The sequence below is a fragment of the Ambystoma mexicanum genome, chromosome 1p, assembly GCF_040938575.1.
Source record: "Ambystoma mexicanum isolate Mex_15411 chromosome 1p, UKY_AmexF1_1, whole genome shotgun sequence".
NCBI lineage: Eukaryota > Metazoa > Chordata > Amphibia > Caudata > Ambystomatidae > Ambystoma > Ambystoma mexicanum.
Window position 1 is genome coordinate 925,192,292 of NC_090921.1, and position 23,629 is coordinate 925,215,920.

Here is a 23,629-nt window from a genome sequence, read left to right on the forward strand (position 1 = left end):
GGAACAACCGAAGCCCCAAGTTGGCTCGATTGACCAAGCTGCTGTGGAGCACAACAAAGCTCTGTCTCGTAGTCTGGCAGCCACTCTGCTTTAGGAGGTGCTGCTGACAAGGAACTCTGTAACCTAAAGAACCTTTTTAAAAAAAAATGTATACTAATCTCGTTGCATTGCTACTCCCATAACTGGTAAGGTGAGATCCTGTGACAGTGTATATGGTGCATATAAGGCGGGCAAGTTTTGTAAGCTTGACATTGATTACTTCCACACCTGAAGGAGTGGTCAAGAAGATATGAAATGGTTTTGATTTTTCTTCCCTTTTTCAGCATTAAGTGCTTCCCTTTGTTCAACACCTTAAGCCTTATTTCTTTGCAAACGAGGGTGCTATGGATTGTTTTTCTAGTTGGATATTGGAATTGGACGTGTGACTCTGTTTAAGAACGTTCAGTGCACCTTCGTCTTGAACTAACCAACAAATCTTCTTCATTTGTATTCACTTATTCAGCTAACTATCTCCCAGACGTACTGTGACAATGAGTTTACATTACTGATACAACCAACGATACAAGCCTGAATGTAGTACTATTGACCTTGGGGCTGAAGGAGGCTGACAAGGCAGCAGCACTTTCTGTTGCAACTGGGGGTGAGGGGTTTAATATCTTACTATTTTTAAAATCAATAAACATTTTGAGATTATTGGGAATGCGACAAGTACACATATGTTTTCTAGTCCAACTATCATTTTAGCACAGCATTTACTGTTCTGGACTTGATTTTAACACAGATGGCATAATCTCTTCTTATATGTTTTTGTGAAAATTTGTGTCAATTTTGTATAGTTCTCCATACTAAAATAACTAACAGGCCGACTCATGGAATAATTAGCGCGGCGCAAGTGGGCAAAAACGTGCGAATCGCAGTGGAATAGCGAAAATCGCAGTGCAAGTGCGAAAATCGCATGAAAAGCAGCGCACGTCGATTCATGGAAGTCCGTGCGCGAGAAAACCAGCGGATGTGTGATAAAAAGTGCGCCGCGCACGTTGGCGCACAGGCCATCTAACAGCGTGCGCCAGGTCACAGCGAAAATCGCACACGCCACAGCGAAATTCGCACATAGCGCGGCGCACGCAACAAAAGTAGGCGGAACACGGGCGTAACACTCGGAATGGGGAACAACTTGCAAAAACGTGGGCGTCACGGGGGAAGTACAGGGCACAAGTGCGCGGAACGCCCACACGCTCGCCTACAACACGTATTCATGGAATAGAATAGGGCAAAAAAGCGCACGCTCAAACCAGCGCACAGGCACAAACACGACCGCCATAAGAAAGCAGGCGGTAGCGTCTCTGCGGCTGTAAGAAATGTGCGCCAAAAGGTGCGCCAACATATAGCACCCATATACTGCCATGATGAATGTCCTATACTGTGGCCCTCCAGGACAAATGACGTGCAAAGGGGTACCCACAAACACGGACACGCTGACAAAAAATACGTGTGCGTGTATACCGGGGTGCGCGGGAAGTCTCACACGCGATTTGGCCGGGTACGTGGATTTCAGGGGTGCGCGGGAAGTTCCACATGCGATTCCATCAGGGTAGGTGTATTTCAGGGGTGCGCGGGAAGTTCCACACGCGATTCCATCAGGGTACGTGTATTTCAGGGGTGCGCGGGAAGTCCCACACGCGATTACAGCAGGGTACGTGTATTTCAGGGGTGCGCGGGAAGTTCCACACGCGAATAGCCTGGGCGCGTGTTTTTCAGGGGTGCGCGGGAAGTTCCACACGCGAATAGCCTGGGCGCGTGTATTTCAGGGGTGCGCGGGAAGTTCCACACGCGAATAGCCTGGGCGCGTGTATTTCAGGGGTGCGCGGGAAGTTCCACACGCGATTACAGCAGGGTACGTGTATTTCAGGGGTGCGCGGGAAGTTCCACACGCGAATAGCCTGGGCGCGTGTATTTCAGGGGTGCGCGGGAAGTTCCACACGCGAATAGCCTGGGCGCGTGTATTTCAGGGGTGCGCGGGAAGTCCCACACGCGATTACAGCAGGGTACGTGTATTTCAGGGGTGCGCGGGAAGTTCCACACGCGAATAGCCTGGGCGCGTGTATTTCAGGGGTGCGCGGGAAGTTCCACACGCGAATAGCCTGGGCGTGTGTATTTCAGGGGTGCGCGGGAAGTTCCACACGCAAATAGCCTGGGCGCGTGTATTTCAGGGGTGCGCGGGAAGTTCCACACGCGAATAGCCTGGGCGCGTGTATTTCAGGGGTGCGCGGGAAGTCCCACACGCGATTACAGCAGGGTACGTGTATTTCAGGGGTGCGCGGGAAGTTCCACACGCGAATAGCCTGGGCCCGTGTATTTCAGGGGTGCGCGGGAAGTCCCACACGCGATTACAGCAGGGTACGTGTATTTCAGGGGTGCGCGGGAAGTTCCACACGCGAATAGCCTGGGCGCGTGTATTTCAGGGGTGCGCGGGAAGTCCCACACGCGAATAGCCTGGGCGCGTGTATTTCAGGGGTGCGCGGGAAGTTCCACACGCGAATACCCTGGGCGCGTGTATTTCAGGGGTGCGCGGGAAGTTTAACACGCGATTTCAGCAGGGTACGTGTATTTCAGGGGAGGGGTGCGCGGGAATTTCCACACGAGAATAGCCTGGGCGCGTGTATTTCAGGGGTGCGCGGGAATTATCACACGCGATTTGGCTTGGTACGTGTATTACAGGGGTGCGTGGGAAGTTACACACGCGATTAGGCTGGGTGGGTCCTCACAGGTGTTCCCTGTACACCCTCGACGGCCCCTGCAGGCAGCCCACAAAACAGGGGACTACCCTGCACACCTGCTCATGTCTCCCACCACCCCCACCCCCCACCATCCAGGGGCACCCTCCACCAGGCCCCCACCCATGTCTCCCACCACACCCACCCCCCAGCAGTGCAGGGGCACCCTCCACCAGGCCCCCACTCATGTCTCCCACCACCCCCACCCCCCCCAGTCACCAGGGGCACCCTCCACCAGGCCCCCACTCATGTCTCCCACCACCCCCACCCCCCCGCCACCAGGGGCACCCTCCACCAGGCCCCCACCCATGTCTCCCACCACCCCCACCCCCCAGCAGTGCAGGGGCAGCCTCCACCAGGCCCCCACTCATGTCTCCCACCACCCCCACCCCCCAGCAGTGCAGGGGCAGCCTCCACCAGGCCCCCACTCATGTCTCCCACCACCCCCACCCCCCTGCCACCATGGGCACCCTCCACCAGGCCCCCACTCATGTCTCTCACCACCCCCACCCCCCAGCAGTGCAGGGGCAGCCTCCACCAGGCCCCCACTCATGTCTCCCACCACCCCCACCCCCCAGCAGTGCAGGGGCACCCTCCACCAGGCCCCCACTCATGTCTCCCACCACCCCCACCCCCCCAGTCACCAGGGGCACCCTCCACCAGGCCCCCACTCATGTCTCCCACCACCCCCACCCCCCACCATCCAGGGGCACCCTCCACCAGGCCCCCACTCATGTCTCCCACCACCCCCACCCCCCCAGTCACTAGGGGCACCCTCCACCAGGCCCCCACTCATGTCTCCCACCACCCCCACCCCCCCGCCACCAGGGGCACCCTCCACCAGGCCCCCACCCATGTCTCCCGCCACCCCCACCCCCCAGCAGTGCAGGGGCACCCTCCACCAGGCCCCCACTCATGTCCCCTATCACCCCCACCCCCCCGCCACCAGGGGCACCCTTCACCAGGCCCCCACTCATGTCTCCCACCACCCCCACCCCCCCAATCACCAGGGGCACCCTCCACCAGGCCCCCACTCATGTCTACCACCACCCCCACCCCCCGGCCACCAGGGGCACCCTCCACCAGGCCCCCACCCATGTCTCCCACCACCCCCACCCCCCAGCAGTGCAGGGGCACCCTCCACCAGGCCCCCAGTCATGTCTCCCACCACCCCCACCCCCCCAGTCACCAGGGGCACCCTCCACCAGGCCCCCACTCATGTCTCCCACCACCCCCACCCCCCACCATCCAGGGGCACCCTCCACCAGGCCCCCACTCATGTCTCCCACCACCCCCACCCCCCCCAGTCACTAGGGGCACCCTCCACCAGGCCCCCACTCATGTCTCCCACCACCCCCACCCCCCGCCACCAGGGGCACCCTCCACCAGGCCCCCACCCATGTCTCCCATCACCCCCACCCCCCAGCAGTGCAGGGGCACCCTCCACCAGGCCCCCACTCATGTCCCCTATCACCCCCACCCCCCCGCCACCAGGGGCACCCTCCACCAGGCCCCCACTCATGTCTCCCACCACCCCCACCCCCCCAGTCACCAGGGGCACCCTCCACCAGGCCCCCACTCATGTCTACCACCACCCCCACCCCCCGGCCACCAGGGGCACCCTCCACCAGGCCCCCACCCATGTCTCCCACCACCCCCACCCCCCAGCAGTGCAGGGGCAGCCTCCACCAGGCCCCCACTCATGTCTCCCACCACCCCCACCCCCCAGCAGTGCAGGGGCAGCCTCCACCAGGCCCCCACTCATGTCTCCCACCACCCCCACCCCCCTGCCACCATGGGCACCCTCCACCAGGCCCCCACTCATGTCTCCCACCACCCCCACCCCCCAGCAGTGCAGGGGCAGCCTCCACCAGGCCCCCACTCATGTCTCCCACCACCCCCACCCCCCAGCAGTGCAGGGGCACCCTCCACCAGGCCCCCACTCATGTCTCCCACCACCCCACCCCCCCAGTCACCAGGGGCACCCTCCACCAGGCCCCCACTCATGTCTCCCACCACCCCCACCCCCCACCATCCAGGGGCACCCTCCACCAGGCCCCCACTCATGTCTCCCACCACCCCCACCCCCCCAGTCACCAGGGGCACCCTCCACCAGGCCCCCACTCATGTCTCCCACTACCCCCACCCCCCCGCCACCAGGGGCACCCTCCACCAGGCCCCCACCCATGTCTCCCACCACCCCCACCCCCCAGCAGTGCAGGGGCAGCCTCCACCAGGCCCCCACTCATGTCTCCCACCACCCCCACCCCCCAGCAGTGCAGGGGCAGCCTCCACCAGGCCCCCACTCATGTCTCCCACCACCCCCACCCCCCCAGTCACCAGGGGCACCCTCCACCAGGCCCCCACTCATGTCTCCCACCACCCCCACCCCCCCGCCATCAGGGGCACCCTCCACCAGGCCCCCACCCATGTCTCCCACCACCCCCACCCCCCAGCAGTGCAGGGGCACCCTCCACCAGGCCCCCACTCATGTCTCCCACCACCCCCACCCCCCCGCCACCAGGGGCACCCTCCACCAGGCCCCCACCCATGTCTCCCACCACCCCCACCCCCCACCATCCAGGGGCACCCTCCACCAGGCCCCCACTCATGTCCCCTATCACCCCCACCCCCCCGCCACCAGGGGCACCCTCCACCAGGCCCCCACCCATGTCTCCCACCACGCCACCCCCCAGCAGTGCAGGGGCATCCTCCACCAGGCACCCACACATGTCCCCCTGCCCCCAGGTCCTGACGATACTCAATCATGGCAGTAATGGGCAGCATACCCAGCACAAACACCCAGGCAAGGATTGCATCCACCCACATAGTGAATGCAATTACATGATACAACCCCAATGGCAAGTAGGTAAATGAACACATGTCCGTCACACACACATACACAACGGGTGCAAGTGAATGTCAAAACCCATATCATGACATGTATGAAACCAATGAGAAAATACCACAAGTGAAAGTTAAAAAAACATGTATTAAAGATGAAAAATAAGTAAACAAATCAAACATACAACAATGGGGATAACAAAATAAATGGTCCATGTCCGAGAACAAATGTAAAAATAAAAAAAAAAAAGTAATCCAAAAACAAATGTTGTCCAAAGCAATGTCATGTGGAAGGAAAATAATGAAAAACCATTTCCTCATGGTGAACACAATAATCAATAAAAAAAATGTTTCTTCAAAAAGCAAACTATATACACGAATATTCCAGGGTCCATGAGCCCAACACCATAAATGAAACCTACTAATACCTAATGAAAAAAATATCTACAAAAAAGTGGCCATTGTCCGAGCGGTCCAAAAAAATAAAAATGAATAAAGGAAACCTAACACTAACTAACTAAATAACTATATACAAAGGCAGCGGGCAAGTCCTGCGGCTCACTCGGTGATGTTGCTGGCCAGGGCATCATCGAACTCCATGTCGATGTCCTGGAGGCGGGACTCTGTCCTGGCCCCGAGGTCTCGCAGGGATAACCCCATGTTCAGCTCAAACTCCCTGCGAGCTTCCTTGAGGCACTCAGCCCGCCTCAACGCCCGACGCATGGAGAACTCCGCCCTGACCATGGTGAGCCGCTCCTCTTCCGCCCGCTGCCGCTCCGCACCTATCCGCTGGACCAACTGCTCCCACACGGAAGACACCACCATCCCAGGGTTGCCCTGCCCTCCGGCCGATGCCTGCCCCTCTGATCTTGATGGCCCCGAGCCATGATGCCTCCCACGTCGAGCCTGCTGCTGCCTCCGACGCCACTGCCTCTGCCAGCACGACGGCATCCAGGCTGATGGAAACCACCGACGCCGTCGTGCACGTGCCCTGCCCGATGATGCTGTCACATCTTCCATCTGCTGGGGTCCAGTTGCTGTGTTGTCCACCCCTGCTGGACCTCCGACTCCCAACTGTGGCAGGGATGGGATCCCCACCGAGCTGGCTGCATTGGTCGGGGCAGGTCCACAGGGGGCCCTGGTGTCATCTGGGCCGGAAGACGGCAAGGAGAACGACTGGTGTATAGCCTGCACAGAGGAGGAGAGGGCCGCCAGATTGGCCAACACATGCAGCAAACCCCCGAACATGGCCGATCCCAATTGGGCCACGTCGGCACGGTGCACTTCGTGATGACGTGCGTGCTCCTCCCGGGAAGCATGCACGGCATCACGAATCACAGCCGTGCGCATCGCGACCCCAATCAGGACCTTCTCCACACGGCCAGGGGTTCCCACGTCCGCAGGTGGAGGGGAGTCAGGTGACATGGACATCCCCTCTACCTGCGGACGGGCCTGGGACGGGGCATCCCTGCTGGTGCATGGTGGTGCACTCACAGGGTCAGGGACAGCGACATGCACAGGCCCCTCCATGGTGACCTGTGCTGCCTCCTGCCCCTGGCCCTGGACTGCACCACTTGCACCAGCAGGGATGCCCCCACCAGGCCCCATGTGTGCCCCAGTGGCGGCCTCCTCCTCCTCTGTGCAAACCACCAACCTGGATGGCTCCTCACCGTCTCCCACCGTAGCAGGCCCCTGTGGGGGCTCACCCACCCCTTCCGCTGCAGCCGTGGGGGCATCCCCGCCGCCTTGCTCCACAGCGCCGTCTCCGCCCTCTTCTTCACTAGCCGCTGCGTAGAGGGAGACAAAGAACACAAGCATCAGGGTACTGTACAATGGTCCCCTAGACAGGAAGCAATAGCAGATGAGCACCACTGTCAAAGTACACTTCCATCATGTCCCTCCACAACACATGGGTCAGTCCAGGCAAAACACACACAGTAACAGGCATGGTGCATGCCATGGACATTTCCATGCATGTCCAATGGACTCTTGAAATATTCAATGATATGTAACTCACATGCATCATGGCTCATGCCTATCACATGCACACACTTCACCTCAGTCACATCCATCTGGCCCCAAACACACCAAACACAGCGGATACAAGGGTAATTGGGCTGCTTCACTGAATCTGTGCATTGTCACACACATGTGTCATGCATCCATGGCATGCACAAGTCACAGACACGCAGGTCAGGCACACAGACATGGCTACCATATATGTACCTGGCATCAGCACCCATCCCTCACCCCCACCCATGTCCAGGTACAGAGACTGGCATGCTCTCATGTTCAAAATCTGCATAGGGCTCCCCATGCGGCATTTGAACACATGCAACAACCATGTGGGTCACACATCACTGGTCGCACATGCATTACTATGATGTCCCTGCACACATACATGCATACATGGCCTATGGCACACATACAGGCAAGTATCATAGAACCAGCACACCGCAACATGCCCTGTCTCACACAGTAATGCTTGGACACTTACCGCTCAACTCCAGACGGGCCTCCCACTCAAGGATCTGGGCGTGGAGCGCTGGGCGTACGCGTTCCAGGACCCTCATCTGGATGGAACTCATGCAGCCCCGGCCCCCCTCCATGAGGCGCCGGGCCTTCACAAGGGTCCTGGACCTCAAGTCCTCCCAGCGCTTCTTGATCTTCAGGACGTTGCGGGTTGCCAACCCCTCCGCGTTGATGGCAACCACACAGTCGGCCCAGATCCTCTCCCGTCCTTCCTTGCTGGCACGGGACGATCCAAAGAGGGCATCATACTGCCCCAGGACATGCTCCACCAGGACACCAACTTCGGTGGCAGTGAAGCTGGTGCCCCTCTGCCCCTCTGGCCTGGGGTTGCCACTGGTGCCAGATGTGGAAGTGCCCGACATGGCAACCCCAGAGGCAGGTGTGGGTGGGCAACTGGGTCCTGGGGCTGGGCTGTGGAGCGATGTAATCCCAGTCGGGAGTCTTCAGTTCCAGCAGGGGTGGACACAGCAACTGGACCCCTGCAGATGGCTGATGTGCAGGCACCAAATGGCAGGGCACGGTGGTAGCAGGCAGGCAGGCAGCAGCAGATGGCACGTGGGAGGCTGCTCGGGGCACTGGGGGGCAGTAACTCGGCCTTCTGGGCAGGAGCGTGGTCTTCCGTGTGTTTTCGCGTGGCCAGCTTGATACGGAGTGATTTGGCACGTGAAAATCCTGCACGTCAGCGTGAAATCCGAGGAAAGGCCCTTAGCGCGTCAGCACGCATACGCGATTCTATTGGACCAGAGTCCCTCAGCGCGTAAGCGCGTCTGTGACGTGACCCGCACGGGTGTTCCCCACTCAGCACGTGATGACGGAGCACACGTGGAAATACTGCACGTCAGCGTGTAATTGGACAAAAGCGCGCGTACACGCGATTGGCCTATGTACGTGTATTTCATGGGTGCGCGGGCACTTACACACGCAAGTACGTCAGCGCACCTGTATCCCGTGGTGCGTGGGAATTTCCACACGCTATTGGACTGGGAACTGGATTCCAGGGGTGCGCGGGTCACACGCTCGCCTAGAACACGCGCAAAGCATAAATTTGCGCACTTTAACAATAACAAGCTCAGACACCAGGATGAACATACCGTTCCTAGCAGCAGTGGCAGTGGGCTACCAAAGGAGGAGGAGGAGGATAGTCAGGGCCAGAATATTCACACCCAGAACCAGCCTTTTCGGGATGCCTGATGACCAGGTGTATGGGAGGTACAGGTTTCCACCACACATAATACTGGACCTGGTGAGTGAGTGGGAGGATGACCTCACATCACCCACCCTGTGCTCCCAAGCACTCAGCCCCCTGGAGAAGGTCCTCAATGTACTGCACTTCTTAGCCACTGGATCATTTCAGCGGACAAGTGCCATAGTGGGTGGGGTGTCACAGGCCACCCAGTCACGCTGCCTACACCAGGTCTTGAACATCATCACTGCACGCCCATCAGTCCGCAGGCACATATACCTGCCCAGAACACCTGCAGAAAGGCATGCTGCCGCCCTGGATTTTTACGGTGTGGCACGATTCCCCAAAGTGCTAGGTGCCATCGACTGCACCCATGTGGCTCTACGTCCCCCCAGGGCATCTGAGCACATCTATAGGAACCGCAAGCACTGGCATTCCATCAACGTGCAGGTAGCATGTAATGCCAAGGGAATCATCACCTCAGTATATGCCAACTATCCCGGGTCCACCCACGACAGCTTCATTTACCGAATGTCCACCCTAAGCCGGGACCTAGAAGCTGGGCGGCATGGCGATACATGGCTGCTTGGTGAGTATGTATGCCACTGCACATGCATGCATGTTGGATACTGAGCAAGGTCACAACCCCACCAATGATACCAATCACCACCTCCACAGGGGACAGTGCCTACCCTCTCAGCCCCCACATGATGACGCCAATTCGGAACCCCACCACGCCACCCGAGGTAAGATATAACACAGCCCACATTACGACCCGGGGCATAGTGGAGCGCACATTCGGAGTGCTAAAGTCACGCTTTCGCTCCCTTGACCGTTCTGGCGGCCAGCTGTTATACGCTCCCCCAGTAGTGTGCAGGATCATAGTGGCAGCATGTGTCCTGCACAACGTTGCAACACGCCGGGGCCTGGCCGTGGACATGGTGGTGGCCCCACATCCCCAACCACATGCACAGCTGCTGCGCATGGGAGGGGAAAGGGCACGGGGGGAGGCAGCCCGTACACAGCTAGTGGCTAATTACTTCACATAGAAATCACACCCCTGTGGAGTGCACACTGCCCTGGCACATTCCATCTGACAATCAATGATGACTGAACCTGACACTGATCCTGAATGTCTGGAGAATTAACCGTGAATACCATATCAGCCTGAGATTGTTCATCTGGAAGTGTCACAATGTGTGCATCCCTACCCACACAGACACCACCAATGCAGTTTTGTGGAGTTACACATTCAAGCAGCTAAAAAGAATACCCACTTGCAAAATGCAACAAGAGGACAGTGCCATGTCAGCCAACCCAACCCCAGCACCGCCACACGACACACCGTGCCATGTCATGCTATTTGCAGGTAAACAAAGTAATCCCCACAACATGACACTAGTGTCACTATGTACAGTGTCCCTATTAGAAACCTGCAACACCTGAAATGCTCACAGCAATGCCGGACCAACAACATACTTGAGCACGTACTACCATTAACATGACATCACAAATGTTACATATTAGTAGTCTCACCACCTGGAAATGCCTGCACTCCCACCACTACCAACTGTGCAGTGTTGGCGCCATGTAGAGTTGTAGGTGCACTGCTGCCAACATGGACCCCATCTCCAGACTAGAGGTCCTTGTGTAGACATGAGGAAGGGACCTGCAAATTGGGAGGTAGACACAGAAGATGAGTTACACATCAATGCAACATGCAGTGTACAACACAACAGCAATATGCACTAGGAATGTATACACAGTATTGACTACAGACTGCCCACACAGCTCATGGGAGTCCAACGTCACTGTGTAATTCACTGTCACTTGGGCACACCCTTTGCAAGCCCATGGAAACGGGAAGCAGGAGGGGTGTGTGTGACTCAAACCCAACCATCTGAACCAAATACATTACAAACCTGCATGTGCCCAGCCACAATGCAGCGTATGCTCACAGGAACCACGGAAGCCAACAAATCGTCCCAATAAAATAGGGAATAAAATAAATAAAAATAAAAATACAAATAAGAAACAATCAAAAATGGCCATTGATGGGCCCGGGGGGGTTGGGGAGGCCACCCAGGAGGTCCGAGGACAGGATGCACACCAGAACCCACCTGCGTGGATCCTGGGAAAATAAAACACCTCCATGGGCTCATGGCCCACACGGCTACCCTGTTGTGGGAGTATCACTGCTGTCGCTATTATCACCCTGTGCAGCTGCATCCGGAGGTAGTTGCACTATGGGAGGCAGCCCACGCAAGGCCGTAGTCTGCTCCTCCATGGCTGCAAGCATGCGGGTGTGGTAGGTCTGGTTCTGGAGGATGAGTGTGCGGAGGTCCCCATGCAACAACTCACGGGATGCCCGGACCTCCGCCCTCGTTGCCTGCATCTCAGCTGAGAGCGTACGGGTGAGATGCTCCAGCTGCTGTTCTGTCCTTTGGTGTGTTGAAGCCTCAAGCTCAACAAGAGTCGTCCTGAGGTGAAGGAGCTCCTGCCTCAGGGCTTCCCTGTGGCCCTGGGACTCAATGGAGATGGCCTCCTGCAGAGTCGCCAGTGCCGCCCACCTGTCCCTGTTGGACCCCAACATGTCCTCCCTGTGTGACTGGCAGATGGAGTCGGTTGCCTGCTCTAGTCGCTCCATCAGCCTTTCTGGGGGGACAATGGAAGTGGCCACCCTATCCATGGCCTGAGCCATCATCTCGGATGATGCAGCCTGTTGCGTTGCCATACCGTAAATGGATTGCTCCCATGCGGTATTGCCAGGTGGCGTACGGCCACCACGTCGGCGGGCACCACACCTGTCTGGGGCAAGGCGAACTGCGCCTTGCTGTGCCGGAACTGCCTGAGGCTGCAGGACTGCATTCCCCCTCTGATCTGCTGGCCCAGGAACAGGATCAGATGTCGCGGAGTGTGACCCTGCATCCGTAACCACCAAAGGCGTAGCTGCCAACACTGACATCCCCATGGAGGGTTTTGACCCTGGTGCAGGTGTGTGAGACAGAACAGAATCCCTCCCTGGAACACTCACCTGCGACGGCACGTAGGTCTCATCCGAATCAACACCTGAGTACAGCTCGGGGGAGGTGCAGCTAGAGACACCCCTTGAGAGCACGACCTGCAGCACTTGTGGGTTCTCCCCCACCACCACACCACGTCCCTCGCTGGTGGTTGGTCGGCCCTCGGACACCTCCTGGGTCTGCACCATCTCCACCACCCCAGCAGTATCAGGTGCGTCTTCCCCTGCAAAGACATGAAAACAAAGAAATGGAAACAGGCATTAGCACCATGGCACACAATGAGGGCTGAGAAGCAAGAGAACCAGTACTTGATTGACACATGTCCCACATGACTAAAACCCTCCCATGCATGCACCCTCACTGCGTATGAAGTGCAGGCAAATGGCACACACTGATGACACCAAGATGGAAGATGAACACATTTTCTGCATGCTGCCTGGCAGTGGCATCACACATTGGCCTGTGATTGCCAGGTGAAACACACATGCCATCACACAGATGGCATGTACCATTGCTATTGAGTGAAGATGGAGAGGAGGGCAGCACCTATTCATTCAGTCCAGTTCCCGCATGTAATTGCTTTTCTAATTCTAACAGGTCAGATTTTTCACCTGGAGCTGCCAGTCTGAAATGGTCCAATTGCACAGGGACATGTGTGTACAAATGATATCCAGGTAACAAAGTCACTCCACTTTACCATAGCCATGTCAGACATGTGACTAGTGGACAGCGACATGGCTAGTAAAAGTGGGGGAATGCAAACAATCTGACTGAATGAACAGTGAAAAATAAGCAACTATGTTGTGGCACGGTGACACTTCAAGGGTAACTGGCGTGCAGTTGGACTAGATGTCTACTGTTGGCAGAAGGGATACTGCTATGGCCAAATGCAGCTGCGCAGGAAGTATTGCATGAAGCACATGGCTAACCCATACGACTCAGGCGCACACACTCTCACCTGGCACACAAACAGAAGCCCTCACACACACACCATGCACATGGATGACACACACATGCATGTGCACTCACCGGACAATGCCTCGTAATCAGCCAGATCTCTCACGCCTTGGATCTGTTCCTCCGTGACGTAGGTCCCAGCGACTGACTCATGTGGAGTGAGTTCCATGTCTACTACTGGAGACCCACCTCCAGTCACTAGAGTTGCGGCATGACTTGAGGCCAGCTTACTCTTTGCCCTGCGCTTTAGGTCATTCCAGCGCTTATAGCAATCATTGGCTGTGCGCCTCACGATTCCAAGGGCACTTACGATGTCCGCAACGGTCTGCCAGTGTGCCTGGCATTGTGCAGGTGTGGTCTTGGATCCTGCAACAATGACCATCTCGTTGTCATGTCCGGACACATACTCGACAAGTGCATTCAGTTCGTCATCCGTGAAGCTGGGCTTCCTGGACGGGCCGGACTGTGTAGCCGTGTCTGGGGCATCAGCCTGTGCCGGACGAGCACTCTTCCTCTTCCGCTTGAAGGTGGTGGTGATCCTGAGTGTCCTGCGCCGCTCTGGACACTAGGGGCAGGAGCCCTGGTGGACTCTGTATCAGGAGTGTGGGATTGCACACTCAGCATGGGAGTTGGTGCAGGCATTGGCTCTAGTGTGATGGTGTCAGGGGGAATGTCAGCAGCATGGACTAGGACCGACACTGTCCTGGCTGGGTGTGTGAGGGCTGGGGTGGATGGAGCCGCAGCTGCCCCTGCAGCCTCTCCGCCCTGCCTCCTTGGTGCAGCAGATGACCTTGCTGCCCCAGATCCACGTGGCATGATGGCATCAACGTGCACCAGAGCACGTGTCGTAGCCCTGCTGACCTGGAAGTCAGCCATGGAGTCAGCCAGGTCTGGTGCCACAATGGGCTGGTCCAACAAGGGCTGAGCATGGATGGTGTCAGCCACATCAGCCTCAACGGGAGGGGGGGAGGGGGGGATTATGGGTGCCCGTGACTGGTCCTCCACACATGGGGGGACAGGCTCACCCTGCAAGTTACGACCATGTCCCCTACCGGATCCACCACGGCCACCACTTGTGGCTCTTCCACCTTTGCCACCCTTACGGAATCCTCGCCTCCCAGCCATGGCACTGATGTTAATGTGCGTATGGGAGTGGATGTAGACTATTGTCCTGGGCAATTGGGGGTCAAAGGGGTTGGGTACCAGATGGTAATTGTACCCTAGTGCTCTAGCAAGGCTGAATGTAACCCCTGGGGAAAGATGACGGGTCACGCAACGCACAGGAGGCCCAAAAAAGGGAGATGACGTGCACGCAACCCCTCCTAGACCACGTGTGCAGAAAGAAAAACCTGCACTACGCTGTGGCACCCAGTAACACAAGAATGAACGTATGCGTGTCACACGCAGCCTAGAATGACCTCTGAAGGGGTAGGCTACACACGGGGCAAGCACAGATGTTAGATACGTGCGTGACTCACCGTCTGCCAGGTAAAAGAGCGTGAAAAATGAGCGCGTTTGGTTGGCAACACCCCCGCCAAAAGAAGATATGTACGCTGTCTGAGGAGACAGGACAACAGTAGAAGGGAACACTGTTTGAGGGAACAGGCCCAGGTAAACCAGTACAAGAGAAAAAATAGAAAAAGCTGTCAGAGGTAACAGGGAGTACGAACTTGAAACGCCGTGAAGTAAATCGCGTGTGAAACGACAAGAAGTACAGAATTCACCCACTCGCTCTCCACGAAAAGCAGTACAAGGAATTGGTGTTCTACACGTACCTTATATGCAGGCCCACACGTACAGCGTCACTTACGCGGCGTGTACGTGCTAGGGCCATTCCCACCAATTACACGCTTTGTCACTTCTGCGTGTAGGTCCATTTGCACCAATTACACGCTTTGTCACTTCTGCGTGTATGTCCATTTGCACCAATTACACGCTTTGACACTTCTGCGTGTAGGTCCATTTGCACCAATTACACGCTTTGACACTTCTGCGTGTAGGGCTATTTCCACCAATAGCACGCTTTGACACTTGGACGTGTCACGTAACTTTTTCCTACGCGTGCACGTGACTTCATAGACGCGCATACGCGTTTACGCGCTAAGGGCCTTTCATCGATTTACACGCAGACGTGTGGGATTTTCACGTGCAAAATCACTCACTACGTATCAAGCTGTCCACGCGTTCACACACGAAAGACCACGCTCCTGCCCAGGAGGCCAAATTACTGCCCCCCAGAGCCCTGAGCACGCTCCCACCTGCCATCTGCTGCTGCCTGACTGCCTGCTGCCCACGTGCCCTGCCATTTGCTGCCTGCACATCAGCCAGGGGTGCTGTTGCTGTGACCACCCCTGCTGGAACCAAAGGCTCCCGACTGCTTTTCCGTCGCCCCACAGCCCAGCCCCAGGACCCAGTTGCCCACCCACTCCTGCCTCTGGGGTTGCCATGTCGGGCACTACAACATCTGGCACCAGTGGCAACCCCCGGCCAAGGAGGCAGAGGGGCACCAGCTTCAGTGCCAGGGAAGTTGGTGTCCTGGTGGAGGATGCCCCTGGTGGCTGGGGGGTGGGGGTGGTGGGAGACATGGGTTGGACATTGGTGGGGGCCTGCTGGCAGGTGCCCCACAGCGCTGGGGGGTGGGGGTGGTAGGAGACATGGGTGGGGGCCTGGTGGAGGGTGCCCTTGGTGGCGGGGGGGTGGGGGTGATAGGGGACATGAGTGGGGGCGTGGTGGAGGCTGCCCCTGCACTGCTGGGGGGTGGGGGTGGTGGGAGACATGAGTGTGGGCCTGGTGGAGGGTGCCCGTGGTGGCGGGGGGGTGGGGGTGATAGGGGACATGAGTGGGGGCCTGGTGGAGGGTGCCCCTGGTGGCTGGGGGGTGGGGGTGGTGGGAGACATGGATGGGGGCCTGGTGGAGGGTGCCCCTGGTGGCGGGGGGGTGGGGGTGATAGGGGACATGAGTGGGGGCCTGGTGGAGGGTGCCCCTGGTGGCTGGGGGGTGGGGGTGGTGGGAGACATGGATGGGGGCCTTGTGAAGGGTGCCCCTGGTGGCGGGGGGGGTGGAGGTGATAGGGGACATGAGTGGGGGCCTGGTGGAGGCTGCCCCTGCACTGCTGGGGGGTGGGGGTGGTGGGAGACATGGATGGGGGCCTTGTGAAGGGTGCCCCTGGTGGCGGGGGGTGGGGGTGATAGGGGACATGAGTGGGGGCCTGGTGGAGGCTGCCCCTGCACTGCTGGGGGGTGGGGGTGATAGGGGACATGAGTGGGGGCCTGGTGGAGGGTGCCCCTGCACTGCTGGGGGGTGGGGGTGATAGGGGACATGGGTGGGGGCCTGGTGGAGGGTGCCCCTGGATGCTGGGGGGTGGGGGTGGCGGGAGACATGAGTGGGGGCCTGGTGGAGGGTGCCCCTGCACTGCTGGGGGGTGGGGGTGATAGGGGACATGAGTGGGGGCGTGGTGGAGGCTGCCCCTGCACTGCTGGGGGTTGGGGGTGGTGGGAGACATGAGTGGGGGCCTGGTGGAGGGTGCCCCTGGTGGCTGGGGGGTGGGGGTGGTGGGAGACATGGGTGGGGGCCTGGTGGAGGGTGCCCCTGGTGGCTGGGGGGTGGGGGTGGTGGGATACATGGGTGGGGGCCTGGTGGAGGGTGCCCCTGCACTGCTGGGGGGTGGGGGTGGTGGGAGATATGAGTGGGGGCCTTGTGAAGGGTGCCCCTGGTGGCGGGGGGTGGGGGTGATAGGGGACATGAGTGGGGGCCTGGTGGAGGCTGCCCCTGCACTGCTGGGGGGTGGGGGTGATAGGGGACATGAGTGGGGGCCTGGTGGAGGCTGCCCCTGCACTGCTGGGGGGTGGGGGTGGTGGGAGACATGAGTGGGGGCCTGGTGGAGGGTGCCCCTGGTGGCTGGGGGGTGGGGGTGGTGGGAGACATGGGTGGGGGCCTGGTGGAGGGTGCCCCTGGTGGCGGGGGGGTGGGGGTGATAGGGGACATGAGTGGGGGCGTGGTGGAGGCTGCCCCTGCACTGCTGGGGGGTGGGGGTGGTGGGAGACATGAGTGGGGGCCTGGTGGAGGGTGCCCCTGGTGGCTGGGGGGTGGGGGTGGTGGGAGACATGGGTGGGGGCCTGGTGGAGGGTGCCCCTGCACTGCTGGGGGGTGGGGGTGATAGGGGACATGGGTGGGGGCCTGGTGGAGGGTGCCCCTGGATGCTGGGGGGTGGGGGTGGCGGGAGACATGAGTGGGGGCCTGGTGGAGGGTGCCCCTGCACTGCTGGGGGGTGGGGGTGATAGGGGACATGAGTGGGGGCGTGGTGGAGGCTGCCCCTGCACTGCTGGGGGTTGGGGGTGGTGGGAGACATGAGTGGGGGCCTGGTGGAGGGTGCCCCTGGTGGCTGGGGGGTGGGGGTGGTGGGAGACATGGGTGGGGGCCTGGTGGAGGGTGCCCCTGGTGGCGGGGGGGTGGGGGTGATAGGGGACATGAGTGGGGGCGTGGTGGAGGCTGCCCCTGCACTGCTGGGGGGTGGGGGTGGTGGGAGACATGAGTGGGGGCCTGGTGGAGGGTGCCCCTGGTGGCTGGGGGGTGGGGGTGGTGGGATACATGGGTGGGGGCCTGGTGGAGGGTGCCCCTGCACTGCTGGGGGGTGGGGGTGGTGGGAGATATGAGTGGGGGCCTTGTGAAGGGTGCCCCTGGTGGCGGGGGGTGGGGGTGATAGGGGACATGAGTGGGGGCCTGGTGGAGGCTGCCCCTGCACTGCTGGGGGGTGGGGGTGATAGGGGACATGAGTGGGGGCCTGGTGGAGGCTGTCCCTGCACTGCTGGGGGGTGGGGGTGGTGGGAGACATGAGTGGGGGCCTGGTGGAGGGTGCCCCTGGTGGCTGGGGGGTGGGGGTGGTGGGAGACATGGGTGGGGGCCTGGTGGAGGGTGCCCCTGGTGGCGGGGGGGTGGGGGTGATAGGGGACATGAGTGGGGGCGTGGTGGAGGCTGCCCCTGCACTGCTGGGGGGTGGGGGTGGTGGGAGACATGAGTGGGGGCCTGGTGGAGGGTGCCCCTGGTGGCTGCTGGGTGGGGGTGGTGGGAGACATGGGTGGGGGCCTGGTGGAGGGTGCCCCTGCACTGCTGGGGGGTGGGGGTGATAGGGGACATGAGTGGGGGCGTGGTGGAGGCTGCCCCTGCACTGCTGGGGGGTGGGGGTGGTGGGAGACATGAGTGGGGGCCTGGTGGAGGGTGCCCCTGGTGGCTGGGGGGTGGGGGTGGTGGGAGACATGGGTGGGGGCCTGGTGGAGGGTGCCCCTGGATGCTGGGGGGTGGTGGTGGTGGGAGACATGAGTGGGGGCCTGGTGGAGGGTGCCCCTGGTGGCTGGGGGTTGGGGGTGGTGGGAGACATGGGTGGGGGCCTGGTGGAGGGTGCCCCTGGATGCTGGGGGGTGGGGGTGGTGGGAGACATGAGTGGGGGCCTGGTGGAGGCTGTCCCTGCACTGCTGGGGGGTGGGAGTGTTGGGAGACATGGGTGGGGGCCTGGTGGAGGCTGCCCCTGCACTGCTGGGGGGTGGGGGTGCAGGGGGACATGAGCAGGTGTGCAGGGTAGTCCCCTGTTTTGTGGGCTGCCTGCAGGGGCCGTGGAGGGTGTACAGGGAACACCTGTGAGGACCCACCCAGCCTAATTGCGTGTGATAATTCCCGCACACCCCTGTAATACACGTACCTGGCCAAATCGCATGTGAGAATTCCCGCGCACCCCTGTAATACACGTACCCAGCCGAATCGCGTGTAGAACTTCCCGTGTACCCCTGTAATACACGTACCCAGCCAAATCGCGTGTGATAATTCCCACGTACCCCTGTAATACACGTACCCTGGCCAATCGCGTGTAGAACTTCCCACGCACCCCTGTAATACACGTACCAAGCCAAATCGCGTGTGATAATTCCCACGCACCCCTGTAATACACGTACCTGGCCAAATCGCATGTGAGAATTCCCGCGCACCCCTGTAATACACGTACCGAGCCGAATCGCGTGTAGAACTTCCCGTGTACCCCTGTAATACACGTACCCAGCCAAATCGCGTGTGATAATTCCTGCGTACCCCTGTGATACACGTGCCCTGGCTAATCGCGTGTAGAACTTCACGCGTACCCCTGTAATACACGTACCCTGGCTAATCGCGTGTATAACTTCACGCGTACCCCTGATATGCACGTTACCCGCTTTGCGTTCCTTGTTTGGCAGCCCTGTAGACTGGTCCAGGGTTAGCGCAGCCCTTTGCGATGATTTAGCGATTTTGATGGCTTTTCCTTGCGCGAGGGCGTTCTTGGGGGCGTTACTGGCGCTGCTGCAGGGTCGCTGCGATACTCTGCGCCACGGCTGGTTTGGGAGCCTAAAATCCATGAATACGCTGTGCGCGGAATTCGGTTTTAGCGCACGTGCCTGGCGCAGACAATCGCACGTGGACACTCTGCGCCAGCCGCTTGCGACACATTTCTGCGAAATTCTATGAATTACCCTGTAAATGTTAGCCTGCTATCTCTTTATCATCACTGCATTTATCTAAGAATCTATCAACAATTACAAAATAAATCCATATCTGAGGCAAATATGGTAATTGAGGAGATTGAGATCTTACTTTCCAGCTTTAGTAGTCCACTCTGCCCCTTTATCAACCTTTCCTTTCTTGAATTGTGATTATCTTTTCAAAGCTCACCATACCTCGAAGGTCCTCCTGACCTTGAAACCCAGTTCAGATAAGGGAAAGCTTACTTGATCCTCTAGATATTGATAGAATCATCCTGCAATTAGATCTTCTTTTTGTGCAGTAATTAAATCTTGGGGCCTCATTACACGGAAGGCGGTAATGGTTAACGGCCACCGTTAATGGTAACGGTGGCCGTTAACCATTACCGCCTTACTACGAGGTCCCTTAGCGGGTTGGTGCTTTAACGCCTGCTTTTTGCAGGCGTTAAAAACCAACCTGCTAAGGGACCTCAGAGCTAATTACGGCACCGCAAAATTGCGGTGCCGTAATTAGCGCCTTCCCCATTCCCATAGAGCCCTATGGGGCAGAAATGGGAATGGGGAAGGGCAATGGCGGAAGGGGGATTTACCGCCCCTCCAACCTTGGAATGGGGCGGTAAATCCCCTTTCCGCCAAGGCGGTGCCGGTATTTTACCGGCATGAGCCATGGCGCTAATAGCGCCATGGCTCACCGCCTTCCGTGTAATGAGGCCCTTGGTCTCGAGCATCTCTACTCCAATGCAGAAGAGAAGGCTCATTCTTTATCCGATGTTATGATCGAGTCACTGCTGTTACTTGTAGTTCTCCAAGGAGATGTTCCATGTCAATGTTCTTGCCCTGGATTATTCCAGTATTGGAGAGTTGGTCAGCCAAATCGTTTCCTGTTTCATGAAGACCTTCATCTTTTGAATGGCCCTTGATTTTCTTCCAAAATTGGGTTATGTTGTTTCATGTTACTAAATCATCTATTGTTTAAATTAACGTCCCATGTTTTAAGGGTGTGTTGTTTGCACAAAACACACCTTTGCCCTTCAAGTTCCCTAAATGCTCAACAAATCCATTTAAGACATAGGGCCTCATTATGAGTATGGAGGTAGCCATGGTGCTATTAGCCTTATGCGCACTGTAGTCCTATTCGTCCCATTCTGCATTAAGAATTAGAGGAGTGACTATCGAATGGATGTCTGTCGGCGGATGGCGCACAGTGTTGAATTCCAAGCTTAATCTATTGTCTGCCCAAATGAGAATTATTTTCCGAATGCACTGCAGATATTCGCGCATGCCCCTCCTACAATACTACACTATGAAAGTAGAGCCCATTTTACTCTATGCTGTGGACGTGTGTCTGAAGAAGCTGGGGCCTTTATTAAATCTCCAGCAAGGCAAACTCTGGAAAAAAATCTTAGGCCTACCAGGTTATTTACCCAATGCTATTATCATACACAAACTTGGTTTATATCCCTTAGCAGACAAATATCTCTGGCGGATGGTTAATGCTTTTAGTAAAATGGTTTTACCTCCACCAAATTCTCTGTATGAGGATTTTAAGTCAATGCTCTTACAAGAGTGTCCCTTTTCGATTTCGGAATTCAAAGAACGAATATATACCATTTTAACATCTTTGAATATGTCCCAGCAGGATCTAGTCGATTCTCCGAGCAAAGTCAAAACTCGATTCTTTAAAAACGCTTGGGCACGACACTCAGATTTGATCGGAGGTTACTCCTCATTTAGCGCCTACGCTACATTTAGGCAGGCAGTTACACCTCGGCTGCCTTATCTATTATGTTTTCCCGACAAAGTTGCAAGGAGGACTTATATGCGATTCCGCTTGGATCTCATCCACACGGGCTCCCGTATTAGGAATTGGTCTGGTTATAGGGATCTGGGGCAGTGGGATTGTTGCAGATTCTGTTTAAAGCATGCTGAGATAGAAACCTTAGAACACCTGTTTATGCACTATAATGTTTTTGATCAACAAAGGCGATGTTGCTTGGGTGCATTCTTGACTTCCCATTCTCCTTTTGAATGCCATCTAGTTTGGCTTCGTTGTATGCAGGGCAACTCCAATTCCATCATGCTAGAAACTGTTAGACTTGTTTTGTTAATTGAGGTGCACCTGCTGCCACTAAATAACGCCATCTTTAGTGGGTTGACTTTGGCTCACTCACCTCTAACTAATTAGTGATTGCCTAGCAACTAGAACGCTCTTGGCCTGGTTGTTTGAACTTTTTTGTTTCTTCTGTTGTTTTTCTTTTCTTTGTCTCCAACATGAAGGGTCTAATTTATTGATTCTTCTCTGTATATATGCAAACAGTCATCTTGTATGAGCTAAGAATGCCGGGTTTTCTGTCTTGTGTGTTATGCGGGTTATTAACATGCTTCTAAAATGTTTTATGATGTGCTAAATGTCTTAAGCTGTGTTTTTCTGTTTTTTTTTTAACAATATCTTGATCATGTATGATTATTGTCTATAAGTAAAATTTGTAAAGGTGTAAATTAATTTTTGCTACCAAAAACAAATAAACAATTTAAAATAAATAAAATAAAATTAGAGGAGTGAAATACATGCTGTCAACTGTGCATACGAAACTGTGTTTTACAAGACTATACTCACCCTTACTACCGGACAAAAGCGTTGCTGGGATGGAAATAATGCATGATATAATGTACATGGAACTGATCTGCCGGCTGGGGATGAATACCTTTGGGGACTCTTTCCCAGAGGGCAACTTCTTAAAACTTGAGGGCTTCAAGGACAAGGGTAGGGCCTCTCTGCTAGATATGGTTCATGTATTTGAGGATTAGGAATTAATTTTCATCATTTTCTACACAACCTCCTACGTTCACACTACTCCATGATGTAATTACTGCGCAGGGTCCGGGTTGCTTGGTCTCTAGAATGTACAAAAGACTCACCCAAGAAAACTCTGATAATAATGGCCCTCATTAGGACTCTGGCGCTAAGTGTTTAACGGCGCCGTAAAAGGCTGCAGCGGCGTTAAACACTTAGCGCCTAATTACGAGGTCCCTTTGCGGGACCCGACCTTAACTGCTGGTCTACACCAGCCGTTAAAGTAGGGACCTGCAAAGGGACCTTGATGGCAATTACGGTACCGCAGTTTGCGGTACAGTAATTGCCACCTTCCCCATTCCCATTGAGCTCTATGGGGCAAAAATGGGAATGGGGAAGGGCCATGGCGACATGGGGAATTACCGCCCCGCCAACCTCGGAATGGGGTGGTAATTCCCCATTCCGCCATGGCAGACTCCGGCATCGACCATGGTGCTAATAGCACCATGGTTTAGCGCCGGAGTCCTAATGAGGGCCAATGTATCTTCCAAGCGAAAGTTGGAAAAATGGAGTTGGAGAATCAGGACGTGGAATAGCCGTATACACTAAATGGCAGACTAAGAGATTTTCTTTGAATGCAAGGTATAAACTGATTAATTCCAAGTTTTTACATCAAACATTTACAGTTAAACTCCATAGATATTATACCCCATGAATGTCTGAAATGTAAAACATCAAATGCTGATTCTGAACACAGAGTGGCTTTGTCCTGTGATCCTAGACTTTTTGGTGGAAGTGTTTAAGGTGATTACTTAAATTATTAAAGACTACGTACCTGCAAATCCGATGATGGCTCTATTGGTATATACCCGCTCAATACCAACTTTGCACGTAGAATGGCCGGGCTACTCCTGGTCCTGTCCCAGAGCAGAATTGCATGTTCTTGTTGCAGGGTGCTGGCTCCACGCATAGATGACTGTCAATCCAATATACTGTACTACCAGGTATATATGCACAATGGC